Source organism: Oncorhynchus nerka, linkage group LG9a (assembly GCF_034236695.1).
Source record: "Oncorhynchus nerka isolate Pitt River linkage group LG9a, Oner_Uvic_2.0, whole genome shotgun sequence".
In the NCBI taxonomy this organism is placed as follows: domain Eukaryota; kingdom Metazoa; phylum Chordata; class Actinopteri; order Salmoniformes; family Salmonidae; genus Oncorhynchus; species Oncorhynchus nerka.
In genome coordinates, this window is record NC_088404.1 from 26,563,092 (window position 1) to 26,584,101 (window position 21,010).

At 44.4% G+C, this 21,010-nt stretch overlaps 1 long non-coding RNA gene across 1 annotated transcript in view; it reads right to left on the reverse strand.

Annotated features, from left to right (window-relative positions):
- LOC115134715 (uncharacterized) overlaps nucleotides 1-21,010 on the reverse strand; it is a 146,951-nt gene that overhangs the window by 39,479 nt on the left and 86,462 nt on the right. Inside the window, exon 2 of the long non-coding RNA XR_003864359.2 lies at nucleotides 20,925-20,999. This is a non-coding gene — a long non-coding RNA (uncharacterized LOC115134715). The remainder of the gene's footprint in view (nucleotides 1-20,924; nucleotides 21,000-21,010) is intronic.

A 21,010-nucleotide genomic window follows, 5' to 3' on the forward strand; every position in this document is an offset into this window, starting at 1 on the left:
AGCCCTAAACTAAATATGTGCTTTGAGTGAAACTAAACAAAGGTAGGCTATGCTACAGTTTGTTAAAACCATCTGCTCTGAATTTCACTCTAAAGTTCACTAAATTTCACTAAATGCATATCCACATGAAACTGATTGAAATCAAATAGTTGGTATGCAGATGCTGCATGGACATTTCACTAAAGCCAAAGCCCCTTATACCACCCACCACTGCGACCTGTATGCTCTAGTCGGCTGGCCCCCACTACATATTAGTCGCCAGACCCACTGGCTCCAGGCCATCTATAAATCTATGCTAGGTAAACCTCCGGCTTATCTCAGCTCACTGGTCACGATAACAACACCCACCCATAGCACGTGCTCCAGCAGGTATATCTCACTGGTCATCCCCAAAGCCAACACCTCCTTTGACCACCTTTCCTTCCAGTTCTCTGCTGCCAGTGACTGGAACAAATTGCAAAAATAGCTGAAGCTGGAGACTTATATTTCCCTCACCAACTTTAAACATCAACTATCTGAGCAGCTAACCGATTGCTGCAGCTGTACATAGCCCATTTGTAAATAGCCCACCCAATCTACCTACCTCATCCCCATATTGTTTTTATTTACTTTTCTGCTCTTTTGCACACCAGTATCTCTACTTGCACATCATTATCTGCTCATCTATCACTCCAGTGTTAATCTGCTAAATTGTAATTACTTGGCCTATTTATTGCCTTACCTCCTCAAGCCATTTGCACACACTGTATATAGACTTTCTTTTTATTCTATTGTGTTATTGACTGTATGTTTGTTTATTCCATGTGTAACTCTGTGTTGTTGTTTGTGTCGCACTGCCTTGCTTTATCTTGGACAGGTCTCAGTTGTAAATGAGAACTTCTTCTCAACTAGCCTACCTGGTTAAATAAAGGTTAAATTAAAAAAATACAACTTGAAGAATTATCATTCACGATTGACAGTGAGAAATGTACAAGGGAGGTTCTCTTTGAGTAGAGCAGAGACTGTACATAAAGAAGACAATCCTGCACATGTGAAAAAGCTTTGGGACCTTTAGCTGTCAAAGAAAGGTCCAGAAAAGTCCGATCCGCAGCCTCTTTTTACTCATGTTTATCAATGGTGCCAATAATCTGAGGTGACTGTAAGTGTGAGCTTGTGTGTGTCTGTCCATGTCAGCCTGTGTGTGTGTGTGCCTGTGTGTGTGTGTGTAGTGTGTGTCAGCCCGTGTTTGGATTAACTGCAGGGTCTTATAAATTCAGGCACATCCAGAACGCATCAGACAGAGCCTTGTGGTCCTCTTCACCCCTCCAAAGCACACACAGGATATTGGAAATTACACCCACTTGAATTTTCACAGATGATCATATACTGAACAAAAATATAAAAGCAACATGCAAAAATTCTAAGATTTCTAAGATTTTACTGACTTAGTTCATATGAGGAAATCAGTCAATTGAAATTAATTCAGTAGGCCCTAATCTATGGGTTTCACATGATTGGGAATACAGATATGCATCTCTTGGTCACAGATACCATAAAAAAATAGTCCTCACAATGGGCCTCTGGATCTAGTCACGGTATTATGTGTGCATGTGTATGCACTGAGAGATTATCAAGGGTTTTATCACATCTATCACTAGGGCGGTGATGAGGCATACACTCAATATGATGTCCTGCTGTGTGTGTGTGTGTGTGTGTGTGTGTGTGTATGTCTGCGTGCATGCATATGATTCCCATAACACCTAATGAGCAAGATTAAATGCAACTGATTAGAGGTGCTTCATATAATTTATACAGTTGGCAGCATCCAACAAGGAATAACCTTCATCTGGAAATGCACTTAAACATCCCCTACTATTAATATAGGCCTGGATGTGTAAAAGAGATGCTTGGTTTATAAGGTCATTGCCTCAGATAAACATTTTGGCTCCTGTACGTGTATAGTAACGTAGTCTGATCAAAATTTACCCATGGCAATTAGGCCTTTAAAGAGATGTGAAGATTGCAATGAAGATCCTGCAATGCAGAAGTCAAGTTGATCTGACAGAGCAAAGCCTGTGTTCATTGCCAGAATGCTGATTTAAAAGGCAAAACTGATCCCAAATCAGCACTCCTCCAATGAAATGCTTCATACATACATCCCCAAGTCATTTAGGCTGGGGGTCGGACATAGTCAATGGCTCAAAGGGAAATGCACAAGAGACAGAAGCACAGTGCAAACAAAGAGGCTTTTATTAACAAAAGGCTAATTAAATCCAGGATCGAGACTTTAAACTGAAGAGATAAAAGCAGCAAGTAAACAGGACTAGCCAAAAGCTTCAACACTGCCAATCATATCGGTCCTAGCCATAGCTCACATGAGGTGTGCTGCTCTCTTCCAGAGTGAGAGCTGCACACCATTAAGTCATTAGGCAGTCAATTAGAGAGCTGCCACACCCTCGTTAAGGGAACCGTGCTCAGCTGGAGCTTGTTCCCCTAGCCCTGCTGCATCACCCGCCCCCCCCTTTATGTATTATGATTTAAAAGGCAAAATCGGATCCCATTAGCATTCCTACTCTGAGACTATCTGTGAATATGGGCCCAGATCGAGCTATGCTCTGCCTGCTGTGTTGTGTATTGTGTTGCACTGTATCACAAATGGCTGGTTCAAAGTGATTGGTAAAATGTCAATAATTTTTATTTATTGAACACGCAGCAGGGAAGCAGAACAACACATGTATTCGTCATCTCGCTTTCACACAGACACACACATACAGTAACTACAGTAACTACAGGATATTAGGAATGGCAACAGAAAAAGAAACTGTTTAGTACATTGAAGCTGTATGACAACCACACACACAACCACACACACAGGTGAGCCTGTCCAAAAGCAGAGCTCCTACACACTGCATGCATGGATTCATCACAAAGCACCAGTGACTCATATCTCAATCAGACACTGACTGGCTCCTCAAAGGTTTCCCTTCTTATCACAATCCCTTAAAGGTATGCTTTCAGACAGTTACAGTAGGTCTGAACCATTTAGGGTACACTTTGAGACACTTGGGCCTGGTCAGTGGTTAGGACAGTTGAAAGTGGAAACCGTAATATGATAAAGAGAGGGCTGTTTTCAGAGTCTGATTAAGTTAAGTGCTCTCCCTGGGTTATTGTGTCAAAGATCTGCAGGCTTACAGTAATAACACAGAGGCCTGACCGTTCGTTTTGTGTACACTGTACTCTTTTTCATTCTCCTTTTCTCTCCCTCGCTGTCTCTGTCCTTCTGTATTTCTCTCTTTCCCCCTTCTCTCTTTTAAATACATAGAACTACAGTATAACAGAGTAACTAGACTAGAATAACACTGTCAAATTAATCAGAATTCTATTAAACCCAGTCAAACATTGATCCGCGGGGGGAACGACAAACACTCCCAACTGTGCTTCTGGCCTACCCCCTAGTGGACAAAGACAGTATTACTAGTTCAACTGAAGGATGCCGAAAAAGACTTACAAATGCAATAACAAGCATTCATAACACATCCACACACACAACGTAGTCCACATAACAACACAATTTAAATTAATACATACAAAGCTATTGTATAAACTGAGTATACAAAACATTAGGAACACCTGCGCTTTCCATGACATAGACTGACCATATTAAACTATGATCCCTTATTGAAGTCACTTGTTAAATCCACTTCAATCAGTGTAGATGAAGGGGAGGAGACAGGTTAAAACAGACGGATTGTGTATGTGCGCCATTCAGAGAGTAAATGGGCAAGATAAAATATTTAAGTACCTTTGAACGGGGTATGGTAGTAGGTGCCAGGCGCACCGATTTGTGTCAAGAACTGCAATGCTGCTGAGTTTTCACAGTCAACAGTTTCACGTGTGTATTAAGAATGGTCCACCACCTAAAGGACATCCAGCCAACTTGACACAACTGTGGGAAGCATTGGAGTCAACGTGGGCCAGCATCCCTGTGGAATGCTTTTGACACCTTGTAGAGTTCATGCCCGACGATTTGAGGCTGTTCTGAGGTCAAAAGGGGGTGCAACTCAATATTAGGAAGGTGTTCCTAATGTTTTGTACACTCAGTGTCTCACACTCTTATTCTGACTCACTTCACACACACACACACACACACACACACTCACTCACTCACTCAGTGTACAACACAAGGTAATTTATCAAACAGGCTTCAAACATCTGTTATGCCGTCTTACCAACTAACGTGGTCATTGTTATGCCTGCTATAGGTGTTAGAATACAGCACAAATAGATATTGGACTAAGCTAGGGCTTATTCGCTCCCTTCATTCTACATCCCATCACTTTCTTTTCTGCTCGGCAGTCTGAACACAACACAGGTGTCAGGAGGAATCTCCATTAGGCTGTGAGATATAAAAAACTGTAGCGTGATGGCTATGCTAATAAACATGGAAGAGGTAGACTGTAAACGCTGCCAAGGCTGTGCCCCATGGGCTCTACTGTAGGTTTAGCAGCAATGTCCTGATAGATGTTGAACCTGTTAGAGGGCTGGCTGGCTGGATTTCTGTGTCATTTCCATGTGCTCACTAGTCATTGCACAGTGGCTGCTGTTATTGCACTGTCAGACAGAGGGACTCAGAGCACAGCTAGCACAGGTCCATCGCTCTTGTTCTGAAACTCTCGCTCGCATTCTGACTCACTTCACACACACACGTACTCTATCCTTCAATTCAATGTGCTTTACTGGTATGACATCAACAGGTACAAATAACCAAAGCAATCTCTGCTATTCCCCTCTCTCTCTTGCTCTCATACAATTCTTGCTCTCATACAATCACATTCTTTGTTTCTCCCTCAATTTCTCTCACTCCCTATATCTTTCTCCCTCTCATCCTCCCTCTCCTACACATTATTCTTCCTCTTCTACCTATCCCCTCCCTCCCACTCAGACAGACACAGAGGGGCTGGCATGCATGAGCTCTGCCCCGCCAGGCGAAAGACATGAAGGGGAGATTTCTCTGGTGCTGATCCTGAAGTCAGATAGGCCTATCCACCAAGATTGTGTGGGATTTGGTTTCTTAGAAGCAGGGATCTGAATGGAGCAGGAGAAGAGGGGCCAGCTCTCTGGACTGTGGTCCTGACTACAGGCTGTGCATGCTGTGTGATGGAGAGGATAGATGGGAGAAGTGTATAATGCTCTGTCTCTCTCTCGAATCAGGATACTAGTATAGGGCCTTAGGCTGATGGCACAGTAATGATGTTTGATGTTGATTCGCAGTGACTCATGAGAAAGGAACAGTCCTGATTTACTGTGGTATCTTCCAATGTAGTGTCCCTAAAGTGTGATGTTTTCAGATTGCTATACACTGTTTGTGCTTTATTCATGATGAAGGTGCCTCCTAAGGTTTGACTTGTATCGCCATTTGTTTCGTCAAACAGTCCCCTCATAAAATTGGCAGGGTGCTTTGCAACTTTCCACTTTGCTATCACTCCAGAGTATCTCTGCTAAGTCGTGAGAAAGTGATGACCTAATGAAAAGAGACAGAGTGTGTGTGTGTGTGTGTGTGTGTGTGTGTGTGTGTAATACCATGACAGCAACAAGGCAGTTAACCCACTGTTCCTAGGCCGTCATTGAAAATAAGAATTTGTTCTTAACTGGCTTGCCTAGTTAAATAAAGGTAAAAAATACCCCCACAGCAGACCCAGATAGAGACAGATCACAGAAAAAAATCAAAACACCACGGCCTTTGTTATCTCCTCTCTCTTTCCAAACAACATGATTCATTGGCACTGTTAGGGTTCTTATTGTTGGCTGGGGAACCAGAAGCACCGCTGCGACAAATGCTTATTTCATCACTGTACCGTACCACACACAAATACACCACACACACGTACTCAAACACACACACATTTTCACACATACATAAAATCACACAAACAGGAATGCACACATCCACGTATGCACCCCCAAACACACATCTATGCACGTGCACACACACATCTATAAACGCACACGCACTCATGCACACACTATTGTTACCAATCCCTTTTGATATGTATGAGCAGCAGTCACGTTGATCATTCTCCAACAGCTTGAGCAGGTGGTAGCTGCTACTATATTCACCTCTATGCAGGTGCTTTTCCTCAGGCCTGATTGGATAATCCTCCCCTTCGATCATCCCTCCCCCCTACCCCTCCCACCCCCTCCCTCATTAAAGCAGCACCACCTGTCAATCATTTTTTATGTATTTAACCTTTATTTAAATAGGCATTATGATCATCTGACTCAACCCCTTCTACTTCAAGCACAGTCAGGTGTGTATGTCAATCGGCGGGTCTATAAACACAGGTGTTTTCCCGTCTAGACGGTGGGTGGTTGAATGGGGGGCTTGGAACAGTCAGAACAGTCAGTGCTAGAACAGAGTGGTACACCTCTCTCTACTTAACCACAGATGAGATGAGCACTTGCCACTCCACCACTTTCATTTAAAGGCATAAAATCAGCCCACGTTCTCATAAACAGTCAGGCTAAAAAGCCCTTATCAAAGGCAGGGTGTTGTGAAAGAAATCCTTCTGACGAGTGATCCAACCCCAGACAAGCGTTTCACAGTATTAGCAACAATGTAATGGAATTCCCTCCTGATCTAGTCTACAATGTCTATTTTTCTCTGCCGTTCTTATAACCCCATTACTTACTAGGGCCTGGATTGTTTTTTGGTCTGGCAAAACTCCAGTCGCTATTCTTCATACTGATTCCAAAGATCAAAGATGCACTGTGTGATTATTTAACTTTATTCTATACTATGTTAGAATAATTATATCCACTTGCTGAAGGGACAGAAATGCCAAAATATTTCAGCAATGCCCTTTTAATTTGAGCAAAGGTGTTTGTTAGTGCCGAGGTGAAAAGGCACTCAACACTTTGAAGCAATGACAAATCACCAAGTCCACACTACTTCAAACAGCAAGAGATATCAACTAAAACCGGTTAATAACCTTATTTTACGCTCTGGGCACTTTTCCAGTCCCACAAAAAAATGCAACAAAGCGCCTATGCAAAGCCCTCACTCTATCACTTCAAAACCTATTCTGGTGTCTGCCTGCCAACTGACACTATTTGCCAGTGTGTTTGCATGTGTAGGCTACCTGCACATCCCCCTCTGAAGCTTAGGCTACTGTAGCCTACTGATGTTACAAGCGTGAATAAAAAAAAATAGGGAGAGATTTTTAATTCGAGAAGAATTGATTTAACTTTTTCAATACTAAGGATAATATAGTTATCATGTTTCACATTGGATTTACTAACTACAAAAAGGTATGATGTGATTTTAATTTTGGTGCCTCTCTGCACACACAAGCTTGTTAGCTAATTAGCTATGTCTGGTCCCACAGTAAGCTAACTATCGGAAGTTCAAAGACATTCAAAGTTCCTCCACAGAAGCCTCTCCTCCGTAGGATGAATTCTGCAGGCCTAATTCAGATAATGCATGTCATAACAAGATGCCCAGTGCTTGAGGCCAAGCGTCCTCCTCCACCCTCTCTCGCTCTCTCCCCACCCGTAAACTTTCCGTCACATTTCAGGCCTTACACTTGTCTATCCATTGCGCATGTAAAAGACTACAGCTTGCCCGCTCCATAGCAAGCTGCTCTATCCGCACTAATTGGTGAGGTTTATTTTCAAGGTTTAAAGAGGAACAGAAAGGAACTACATAAACCTGTACTTTTTTGGGGTTCGAACCGGATCAGAACTTTATTTTGCAGGTCGGAACAGGAACTTTCAAAGTAAACTTACCAAAATGTATTAATTGTGTTAGAAGCTGTTAAAAAAAAATATAAGTCTGAATTTTCAGCTTCAAATTAGAGATGGGAGTTAGACATTATTTTTAGATTCCGTGTGAGGAAAGTAGAACTCTGATAAAAGTGTCGGGAGAGGAAATATTCTCAGCTGCAGTCCTGACAAGTCAATCCAAAACACAACAAAGGCTGCTGCTCTGATCTGGACTGATACGGTCTGTCCCGTCTACAATCCCTCGACTGTAACCACAGCGATATCAGGGGGAGGAAGTGGACATGTTATTGTTCGACTGTAACCACAGCGATATCAGGGGGAGGAAGTGGACATGTTATTGTTACAAGCTCAAATACTTTTGGTGGATGACATACAGAAGACACACTCGCACACTACAATACAAACTAAAAGTTGTGGTACACACCTGGTGCTCGCTCACATATGCACACACAAACCCTGTACCCTGTACTCGTTTGCATACTCACAAAGACTCAAATGCATCTTAACATACACACATGCTAAGACAAATGGACTGAGATGCAAAATGGTACATGAAAAGGCATACAGTTAAGCACGCAAATATGTACACGCATTCAAAAAACAGCAACTGAGACCCAGATGCACATTAACAAATGCTCTCACACAAATATACTCATGTATCACCTCACTCACCTCACTCACCTCAATCACTCGCTCACTCACTCACTCACTCACTCACTCACTCACTCACTCACTCACTCACTCACTCACTCACTCACTCACTCACTCACTCACTCACTCACTCACTCACTCAGATGCTCAGCCTTTACACACAGAACTGTAGTTGCAGCCTGTGCCTTTGGCCCTGGCAAGGCTCCACCCTGGGCTCCTGAAGCAGAAGGAAGGAGAACAGACCTGTCCAAACCCAAAAGACAGGAATGTCCAACCCCACCCAAGATAAGCAGGTTTGTCACTAATAGCAACGCACAGAGCACAGCCCTGGGAAACACCAGGGCCAATCACATGCAGAGAAAACACAAGATGAGGTGCTTTGCAGCTTTTTACATGCCTGGGTTCAGTCTTGGGTCAGCTCTCTCTTTAAAGGGAAATTTCACCACTGCTCAATTTTACTATACATGTCCATTTATATGAAATTATTATATTATATGTTTCATAAAAAGTTAGAACTTCCTCACTAAATGCAAATACGGTTCCTGGTTGTAAGCAAACCACAATATCCAGAATTCATATTTATTTCAGGACGCAGTACCGCTAAGTGGAGGCATATCCAGTTGTGAGAAATAGCCAAATGTCTGTGTCTGTAGCCAGCACTTTCAGCCAGAGGATTTCGAAGCGGAATTGAAGTCTCAACTGATGGGGTTGCCATGTTATTGAATGTTGAAAAGAGATGCTATTCCATCGATTTTCCCCTTCACCTCTAAGAGGAAGCTGAGGTAACGTAGCTAACTTTACCTCGCTAACAAACTACATTTGTTTATCTAAACTAAAATCTAGCTAGCTAGCTTTAATAATATGCTGGCTAGACATTCCAAAGCATGTAATTAGCCAGCTGCTATCTGGCGATGTGATTTGTAACTTTTCAAGATAACATTAGCTTTGTTAGCTAGCTTAATAGCTAACGTAACCAAACTAACTACCGGAGGCTAACGTGACTATGTGTTCTATTTAGTCCGATTCCGTCAACATAAGTAGAGGCGTCAACATAAGCACCAGGAACTAAGTAAGTCTCCTTCTAAAATCATACTAAAGATTTCCCATGATGAGCAAATAAACATACTGGAGCTAGGCATAAACATGGACTGTGTCTTGTTGTCAGAGTTAGTGTGTTTACAAGTAGGCTAGAACTTCTACTGTAGTTTTCTCTGTATTATGGAGGCTTAGTTGATTGTTCATGTAAGGCTTGAAGTCAACATTGGAGAAAAGGAGTTATTAGTAGGGAGGCGATGGTGTGGGTGACTGACTGGTGACTGTTGGGGGTGGGTATTGTGTGTGATGTTTAGTATGATCTATTGACATGAGGGGTGTGGGTAGATAGAGTACCTTGTTTGATTGTGTATTGATGGGGACAAAGTAGTAAAATGTTGTCTAATCACTGACTACTGTGTGTCCTACAGACTAACCCTGCTACTGATGACAATGACCTTCAAATCAAATGTCATAGTAATGTTGTAGTAACAATGAAGTGCTGTAACAATGCTGTAGTAACAACCTTAACCAACAATGCAGTTTTAAGAAAATAAAACCAAAAAAAGTAAGAGATAAGAATAACAAATAATTCAAGAGCAGCAGTAAATAACAATTGCGGGGCTATATACATTGAGTACCGGTGCAGAGTCAATTTGCAAGGACACCAGTGTCGAGAGTAATTAAGGTCATATGTACATGTAGGGTGGAGGTGGGGGGACAATACAGATAGTCTGGTTAGCCATTTGATTAGATGTTCAGGAGACTTATGGCTTGGGGGTAGAAACTGTTTAGAAGCCTCTTGGACCTAGACGTGCTGCTCCGGTACCGCTTGGCGTGCGGTGGCAGAGAGGACAGTCTATGGCTACAGTGGCTGGAGTCTTTGACAATTTGTAGGGCTTTCCTCTGACACCGACATCAGGCAGTGATGCAACCCATCAGGATGCTCTCGATGGTGCAGCTGTACAACCTTTTGAGGATCTGAGGACCCATGCCAAACCTTTTCAGTCTCCTGAGGGGAATAGGTTTTGTCGTACCCTCTTCACCACTGTCTTGGTGTGCTTGGACCATGTTAGTTTGTTGGTGATGTGGATGCCAAAGAATTTGAACCTCTCAACCTGCTCCACTACAGCCCCGTCGATGAGAATGGGGGCATGCTCGGTCCTCCTTTTCCTGTAGTCCACAATCATCTCCTTTGTCTTGATATCGTTGAGGGAGAGGTTGTTGTCCTTGCACCACACGGTCACGCTCTGACCTCCTCCCTATAGGCTGTCTCGTCATTGTCGGTTAACTTAAATTAACTTAAATTGTAGCTTAACTTTCTGAACATTCGAGACGTGTAGTCCATTTGTCATTCCAATCTCCTTTGCATTAGCGTAGCCTCTTCTGTAGCCTGTCAACTATGTGTCTGTCTATCCCTGTTCTCTCCTCTCTGCACAGACCATACAAACGCTCCACACCGTGGGTCGCAGCCACTCTAATCTGGTGGTCCCAGCGCGCACGACCCACGTGGAGTTCCAGGTCTCCGGTAGCCTCTGGAACTGCCGATCTGCGGCCAACAAGGCAGAGTTCATCTCAGCCTATGCCTCCCTCCAGTCCCTCGACTTCTTGGCACTGACGGAAACATGGATCACCACAGATAACACTGCTACTCCTACTGCTCTCTCTCGTCCGCCCACGTGTTCTCGCATACCCCGAGAGCTTCTGGTCAGCGGGTGGTGGCACCGGGATCCTCATCTCTCCCAAGTGGTCATTCTCTCTTTCTCCCCTTACCCATCTGTCTATCGCCTCCTTTGAATTCCATGCTGTCACAGTTACCAGCCCTTTCAAGCTTAACATCCTTATCATTTATCGCCCTCCAGGTTCCCTCGGAGAGTTCATCAATGAGCTTGATGCCTTGATAAGCTCCTTTCCTGAGGATGGCTCACCTCTCACAGTTCTGGGCGACTTTAACCTCCCCCACGTCTACCTTTGACTCATTCCTCTCTGCCTCCTTCTTTCCACTCCTCTCCTCTTTGACCTCACCCTCTCACCTTCCCCCTCTACTCACAAGGCAGGCAATACGCCGACCTCATCTTTACTAGATGTTGTTCTTCCACTAACCTCACTGCAACTCCCTCCAAGTCTCCGACCACTACCTTGTATCCTTTTCCCTCTTGCTCTCATCCAACACTTCCCACACTGCCCCTACTCGGATGGTATCGCGCCGTCCCAATCTTCGCTCTCTCCCCCGCTACTCTCTCCTCTTCCATCCTATCATCTCTTCCCTCTGCTCAAACCTTCTCCAACCTATCTCCTGATTCTGCCTCCTCAACCCTCCTCTCTCCTCCCTTTCTGCATCCCTTGATTCTCTATGTCCCCTATCCTCCAGGCCGGCTCGGTACTCCCTCCTGCTCCGTGGCTCGACGACTCATTGCGAGCTCACAGAACAGGGCTCCGGGCAGCCGAGCGGAAATGGAGGAAAACTCGCCTCCCTGCGGACCTGGCATCCTTTCACTCCCTCCTCTCTACATTTTCCTCTTCTGTCTCTGCTGCTAAAGCCACTTTCTACCACTCTAAATTCCAAGCATCTGCCTCTAACCCTAGGAAGCTCTTTGCCACCTTCTCCTCCCTCCTGAATCCTCCCCCTCCTCCCTCTCTGCAGATGACTTCGTCAACCATTTTGAAAAGAAGGTCGACGACATCCGATCCTCGTTTGCTAAGTCAAACGACACCGCTGGTTCTGCTCACACTGCCCTACCCTGTGCTCTGACCTCTTTCTCCCCTCTCTCTCCAGATGAAATCTCGCGTCTTGTGACGGCCGGCCGCCCAACAACCTGCCCGCTTGACCCTATTCCCTCCTCTCTTCTCCAGACCATTTCCGGAGACCTTCTCCCTTACCTCACCTCGCTCATCAACTCATCCCTGACCGCTGGCTACGTCCCTTCTGTCTTCAAGAGAGCGAGAGTTGCACCCTTCTGAAAAAACCTACACTCATCCCTCCGATGTCAACAACTACAGACCAGTATCCCTTCTTTCTTTTCTCTCCAAAACTCTTGAACGTGCCGTCCTTGGCCAGCTCTCCCGCTATCTCTCAGAATGACCTTCTTGATCCAAATCACTCAGGTTTCAAGACTAGTCATTCAACTGAGACTGCTCTTCTCTGTATCACGGAGGCCCTCCGCACTGCTAAAGCTAACTCTCTCTCCTCTGCTCTCATCCTTCTAGACCTATCGGCTGCCTTCGATACTGTGAACCATCAGATCCTCCTCTCCACCCTCTCTGAGTTGGGCATCTCCGGCGCGGCCCACGCTTGGATTGCGTCCTACCTGACAGGTCGCTCCTACCAGGTGGCGTGGCGAGAATCTGTCTCCTCACCACGCGCTCTCACCACTGGTGTCCCCCAGGGCTCTGTTCTAGGCCCTCTCCCATTCTCGCTATACACCAAGTCACTTGGCTCTGTCATAACCTCACATGGTCTCTCCTATCATTGCTATGCAGACGTGACACACAATTAATCTTCTCCTTTCCCCCCTTCTGATGACCAGGTGGCGAATCGCATCTCTGCATGTCTGGCAGACATATCAGTGTGGATGACGGATCACCACCTCAAGCTGAACCTCGGCAAGACGGAGCTGCTCTTCCTCCCGGGAAGGACTGCCTGCTCCATGATCTCGCCATCACGGTTGACAACTCCATTGTGTCCTCCTCCCAGAGCGCTAAGAACCTTGGCGTGATCCTGGACAACACCCTGTCGTTCTCAACTAACATCAAGGCGGTGGCCCGTTCTTGTAGGTTCATGCTCTACAACATCCGCAGAGTACGACCCTGCCTCACACAGGAAGCGGCGCAGGTCCTAATCCAGGCACTTGTCATCTCCCGTCTGGATTACTGCAACTCGCTGTTGGCTGGGCTCCCTGCCTGTGCCATTAAACCCCTACAACTCATCCAGAACGCCGCAGCCCGTCTGGTGTTCAACCTTCCCAAGTTCTCTCACGTCACCCCGCCTCCTCCGCTCTCTCCACTGGCTTCCCAGTTGAAGCCGCATCCGCTACAAGACCATGGTGCTTGCCTACGGAGCTGTGAGGGGAACGGCACCTCAGTACCTCCAGGCTCTGATCAGGCCCTACACACCAAACAAGGGCACTGCGTTCATCCACCTCTGGCCTGCTCGCCTCCCTACCACTGAGGAAGTACAGTTCCCGCGCAGCCCAGTCAAAACTGTTCGCTGCTCTGGCCCCCCAATGGTGGAACAAACTCCCTCACGACGCCAGGACAGCGGAGTCAATCACCACCTTCCGGAGACACCTGAAACCCCACCTCTTTCAGGAATACCTAGGATAGGATAAAGTAATCCTTCTCACCCCCCTTAAAAGATTTAGATGCACTATTGTAAAGTGGCTGTTCCACTGGATGTCTTAAGGTGAACGCACCAATTTGTATGTCGCTCTGGATAAGAGCGTCTGCTAAATGACTTAAATGTAATGTAAATGTCGGTGATCAGGCCTACCACTGTTGCGTCATCGGCAAACTTAATGATGGTGTTGGAGTCGTGCCTGGCCGTGCAGTCATGAGTGAACAGGAGTAGCCCACAATATCTGCTATGTGGATAGAGCAGTCGTTTGAAAGAGTAAGACCATTTCAGCGAGACAACTCAAAGGCAAAATCCATTAAAGCCAAGATATTGGAATTCAATGCCCTTGACAATCAACCATTCTCTGTTGTGGATGATGTTGGCTTTCGCCGACTGGTTGAGCACCGGTACACACTACCAAGTGAGCTATTTTTCAGACGTTGCCCTACCGGAGTTACACAGTAATAGCGTCACTGCTATTAACTTCATGACATACATGCTATGGAATGCTGTTTGGGTCTTTGTGTGTCAAAAAAGACACAGTAGCACTGTCAAAGCTATACAAAAAAGTCTGTAAACAAGCAAACACCGGCCACAAACAATGTGTTTGTCACATCTGCTTCTGCTACGCCCTCTGGTGTTCATCCGGTGTCTTTCTTCTCTGTGTGATTGTGTGGTTGGAGACAGGTGTGCTGGAGTCAGAGCAAATCCCTTCCAGCTGCAACTCGTTCCATAATCAAGACCTCTACAAATACTCAGTCCTGCCACTTTCACTCTGCCAGATCGTAATCTCTGCTCATTACCGCTCTGTCTCTGGCTCCTGTCTCCTGTTCCACATTTCACCACCCAACTACCCACCTCTGGATTGTACTCACCATCACTACCTTGACTCCCTCAGGATCTGTTTACCCTGTTCTACTCAGCCAACTCCAACCTCAGTCTCCACATCTGTTTTTTCTGTAACTCATCCGAGCTTCCCCGGGTCTGCACTCCATATCTCTTTGTAACAATAAATATTTTGGTTCATTCATCCCTATTTCCTCATCTGAGTCTGCTCTTGGGTTCCCCGGTGTCGCTCCACTTAACCTCTTCAGTCGACCCTCTACTTTTTTGAACATTCTGTTAAAAATCGCGCAACATTTCAGCGCCCTGCTACTCATGCCAGGAATATAGTATATGCATTTGCTTAGTCTGTGTGGATAGAAAACACTCAGACGTTTAAAAAACTGGTTAAATCACTGCTGTGGCTTTACCAGAACGGCATTTACATCGAAAAGCACAGGAAAAACTGATCACTGAAAATGGGAAAATATATCCATGCGCTACTTGATCCCATTGATAAAGGTGAACCACAATTAATTGACTGAGGTTGCAGTACCTACAGCTTCCACACGGTGTCTAGAGTCTTGTCATTTCCCTTCGAGTTTTTCTTGGTCAAACACATGCAGGACACAGTATCTAATCCGGTCTAGGACCGGATATTTTCTTGAGTTTCTAGCCGGACATTTTTCCAGACGGACAGCTAATGATCTTTACATCGCCTCCTGATGAATTTTATCGCTTATTAACGTTTACTAATACCTAAAGTTGCATTACAAACGATTTCTCGAAGTGTTTTTGTGAAAGTTTATCGTCGACTTTTTGAATTTTAAAAAAATGACGTTACGTTTTGAAACGATTTTTTTTTCGATCACACAGTCTACATATAACGATATCTAGGCTTTATATGGACCGATTTAATCGAAATAAAGACCCAAATAGTGTTTATGGGACATCTAGGAGTGCCAACAAAGAAGATGGTGAAAGGTAATGAATGTTTTCTATTTTATTGTGCGGTTTGTGTAACGCCGAAATGCTAATTATTTTGTTTACGTCCCCTGTGGGTCTTTTGGGGTGTTGCATGCTATCAGATAATAGCTTCTCATGCTTTCGCCGAAAAGCATTTTAAAAATCTGACTTGTTGCCTGGATTCACAACGAGTGTAGCTTTAATTCGATACCCTGCATGTGTATTTTAATGAACTTTTGAGTTTTAACTAGTACTATTAGCATTTAGCGTAGCGCATTTGCATTTCCAGAGCTCTAGTTGGGACGCAAGCGTCCCGAGTAGAAGCAACAGGTTAACAGTGTTTACAATACCGCATTGGTAATAAAGCATAATTTGTTCGACCGCAACTTCTGGGGTAGCTAGCTTTAGCTTGGTACCTAGCTAGCACCAATACAACCAGCCTGAAAACAATGACCAGTACTGCAGTCATTTTCATTATTCTTAGCAATGATTTAGGAATCCTTGTAAATATTAGCTAGGTTGCCACTTGTTGTTGAATTTAAATTTAGTTCATGAACATAAATAGCTAGCCAGCTACTTAACCCTGTTGCCCAAAGCTAAAGTTATAAGCAGCCAGCTAGCTTCATCTGGCTAGTGATGCTTGACCGGACCATGTGTTGTGAAGCTAGCCACAATAAGGATTAGGCACAAATTTGCAGTTTGCCATTGACAGTGAATACATAGTAGTAGAATTATGCCCTAATTTATTTTGAAGGCTAACTGCAAATCCACTATTGTGGCTAATCCTTATTGTGCAATAGGTCGAAGCAGTGGGTGGTAAAGAAAGAGTACAAGAGGCTTGTCCACCTGGCTGTGGAGTGCAGAAAGGACCAGACAGTTGTCAACAAGGAGCCAGAGTCTCAACCCCCCAACCCAACAACCCTGGCAACGTTACCATAATGCCAAAGCCTGCTAAACCAGCTGGCTTTACTCATTTCAAGAAGAGGTTCACCTGCTGAAGAACATTTTGGAACCTGCCTGGAACATTCAACCAACACAATATCCATATACAGTTAGACTGATATTGTAATATAGTATAGAATGCTTAGTATGCTCACAACTGCATTGTGGTATAGATAGTGATCGCTTTTGTACGTATATAATGGTGTTTCATATAATATTTTTACAAGTGTACAGACAAGTGACTTAATCATTCCTGCTGCATCAGAAACCAATAAAATGTTGACTTCAACATCTGGATCAATTCATTGTGATATTAATGAAATGCATTTGAATAAACTAGCTTTAGACTTACTGCTAAAACAATTGATGCAGGGAGTTGGTGTATCATTTCAACTTTAATTTGTTGCCAAGTAAAACATGTTTCAATAAAACAATAGATTAGTCTGTCTAACTGAGGTGAGTTTACACAACAGGTATGTTAATGTCTGACATACACCACATGAATAAAAGTATGTGGACACCTGCTTGTTGAACAGAGTGAGCAATGAGCTGTCGCCCACTCTTAGCTATGATGTGGGCGTGCCCCAAGGGTCAATACTGGGGCCCCTCCTGTTCAGCCTGTACATTAATGATCTGCCTTCTGTCTGTACTGGGTCTGAAGTTCAAATGTATGCAGATGATACAGTGATATATGTGCATGCAAAGAGCAAGCAATAAGCTGCACAAGAACTCACTACTTTCCAGGTTTCAAAGTGGCTCAGTGACTCGTGTTTGCATCTCAATGTGAAAAAAACTGTTTGCATGTTCTTCACAAAGAGGGCAACAGATGCTACTGAGCCAGATGTCTATGTGTCAGGGGAGAAGCTCCAGGTGGTATCTGATTTTAAGTACCTTATGGGATCTTTCACATCTCCTTGAGTCATCAACTTCTTTGTGAGAGAAAGACGAAAACATTATTACACATTCATGGGCAATCGTTGTGTACTGATGGAATTCTACTGTAGCAGCAAGGTGTAGAATGAGACGTCTTACAGACACATGTTAGCTAGCTAGCTATTACAGACTATAGTACATTTTAGGTATATCAAATACACAGCTGGCTAAACTTGGCTAGCTTGCCTTGCAGTGGTACTAGCAAGCCCCGATATGTCCGAATCAATCACCAAATTGTACTATACAACACTGCTTTGTGTAAAAAGAGAGCTTATATTGCTAGCTAGCTAATAACAGCAAAATTACTTGCTAATTTTTCATTTGCCCTCCTGAGTCCTGGCCCAGCTGGTCTAGGCTGCCGCTGCCACTGCTTGTTAGTCTCGCAATTATTTTTTCTTGCTGTCTCAACTCCTCTTCAGTGTATTCTGGATCAAATAAATAGGGTCGTATGTTCCTATGTAAAATAAAATAAAAACATGGAGGAAGCGGAATCATCAGAAGCAGCCATTGTAACTAATTATTTAGCAATCTCGGTAAACAGTGCATGGTTATATAGCTTCCGTGAACCTGTAAACTACTACCTCCACCGTTTTGAAAAGACTGCCTTCGAGGGTGGGAACAAGGAAGAAGGGCTCCCGTCAGGCTGTAGTCTTTACAAAGCCAGGGAAAATGAGTCGACCTAGATATCCTGCAATATCCTGGCAGATAGGAAAATTGTTGAGACAATTCCAATTGCTCTATTGGACAAGGACAACCATATCTACTAGGTGCTAGCGTGATCGTGCAATCAGCGAAACACAAAGGCCACAATAATTGCTACAAAACATGACTCATTTTTAGATCATCAGACAGCAGGCTCAATCAACCAATGATGTCATTGGTTGAACTCTCCCAACAATTTTTTTATTTTAAATACAACTATAGTGCATAATTATGTCTGAAACACCCTCTCATCACTCATAATTATGTAGGAAGACTAGAAAAACACCCCAAATAGTGTCTTGTGGTGACATTTCCCTTTAAGGGCCAGCCATAAAGGCTGGTTATCTTTACCTCAACCCATACTTTTTTTGCCCATCAGACAGAGGGTATCACAGGAGGTTGGTGGCACCTTAAGTGGGGAGAACGGGTGTGTGGTAATGACTGGAGAAGAATAAATGGAATTGTATCAAATGCATCAAACACATGGGGCATTCCATTTGCTCCGTTCCAGCCATTATTATGAGCCGTTCTCATTGGCCTCCACTGGAGGGCAGAGTCATTTGGTAGTGGCGTTACAGTTTCAGCCATGGGCTCTCAGCCCTGTTTCATTTAATCATTCCCATTACGTCTTTTAAACAACTATCCATCACTCAAACATCTATCCATCCCATCACTATCCATCAAACACCACTGTATACCATTACCATGAGGGAAACACTAGAACAGGTACCAGTGGTGGGAACTCGGAAGGATCTGACCCTCGACGTACACATACACAGACACTCAGAGAGATACAAATACACACACATACACACCAGGGTTGAGGTCAATTCCATTTCAATTCAGAAGGTAAACTAAATTCCAATTCTAGTGTACTTTCTGAATCGTCTGGAATTTAAAAGGAATTGACACCAACCCTGATACGCACAAACTTGGACACACACACACACACACTTCCTTTCTCTCGCATACACACACACAGTGGCAATCACAGAGTAGGACATAAGCCCTCAGAAAGGAATCGCTCCCAGCATCACTAATGCAGCTCATAAATCACTTTGCGCGTTTGGGTAATGCTCCACTGAGGAAGAGTGGTGAACCCAACCCAAGCCTGTACAAACCAAATCAGTTTATTTGCTGCTTACACTGATTTGTAAATGATAAAGCAGCGAAATTATAGTGTATCTAGCTCCAGCAGTGCAATAAATGTCTAACAGTACAATACTAATACACAAATAATGAAAAAGAAAAAACAAGAAACAAATGCCCCCTTCCTCAGAAAATAACAGATCATTCTTGATTCAATGTATTCATTTGTCACTTCCTAAACTGAAATTGAATTGACCAAACCTGTGTGTTGTTTTCCATGGGATTAGGGAGTCCCTCTTCACTAGTAGGATATATCACACACCGCTGGCGATAGCTCCACACTGCTCCAACAGCTCCACTCGTCCACAGACTACCATGCTAGGGCTCATGAAAAGACAAGAACCAAGGGTTCTGATCTCACATGGGAAATTAAGCAGGGCCTGGAGCACACTTAAATGCTCCAACACATACTGTATCAAATCCTAACTTTAGGGGGGGACACAAAAATTGATGCAAGATCAAGATCTATGTGGCAATTTCCTTCTACCTATTTTTAACCCAACACTATAAGTAAGGTAAGAGAAAGTTTTCATTGGCATGGCACAAAAACATGCCTTGACTTTACATGGTTGTTAGACACCTGGAGAAGAGTCTGACTGGCCATAAAACAGACAGTCTAGAACAAGTCTCCAAGGTATTTCTCACAGGCAGCCCTAGTCACACCACATACACCACCATGCCACTGCCCCCCAGTGGCCGAGGCCGGCATCACCTTCAGACCGCCAGCGTTGTGTTGACACATGAGCACTCGGAGCACTCAGGTTCCATCTCATTGACTCCATAGATTACCACCTGAAGCAGAGCTGAGAGCTAAGAAGCCCTCAGGAGAGCTCTGTGTGTGGGTGTGTTGACAGTGTGTAAAGGTACCCATAGTACCCATGCACCCGCCCGGTAATCAAAGCCAACAAAACACTACTTCCTAAAAAACACTCTGGCACAGCAAGTGACCAATTCAACATGCCATTGATTTCAGAGATATTGAGTAAACAGAAGAGTTGTATTAAGTCTGATGGCTGTGCCAAACACAGGAGACATGACGACAAAGGCAGATCTGAGGGATAGGCTAGCTAGCATAGCTCTACTGATGTTCCTGGAGCAACAGCTCACACATTGATTTACCCGGATGTTTCACCCAAAAGACTCAGACTAGGCCTACATGAACCGGCATCCGTGTCTCACTGGGCCATGCCTCTGTCGGACCTGCCCTGATTTGGGGCCAAGCCCTGGATACTTTCCAGCTGGCATTTACATATCAATGGCTAACTGAACATTAACACCTCAAAAAGCAAGTTTTCAATGATGCAGAGGTGGTTGATTCTTCTCACCAAAGTCTTTAGTGTCACACACCTGATGGAAACACAACACGAGAGCTGACGTTAACATAAAACTCTGGCGGCCCCTCTGGTGTGGGGATAAGTCTCAATGGAAAAGCAGCATTACTGACTGGAAGGGAGACTCGCACGGGTAAACCCACAACCATCAGTCTGACCATCCATTCAGACAAACAGACAGACATACGTTTAGGGGGGAGGAATGTATGTGTGTGTGTGGGGGGGGGGGGGGTTCCATGAGATGTTCTTTGGATATACAACACACCCATAAGCACAGGATACATTTGGACATAAACACACACCTATCTGTCTTAGGTAGCACTGGTTGTCTTCTCTCTGGTCCTGCTCCACGCTGGCAGGCTGCTGTCCACACCTTCCTAACAGGGAC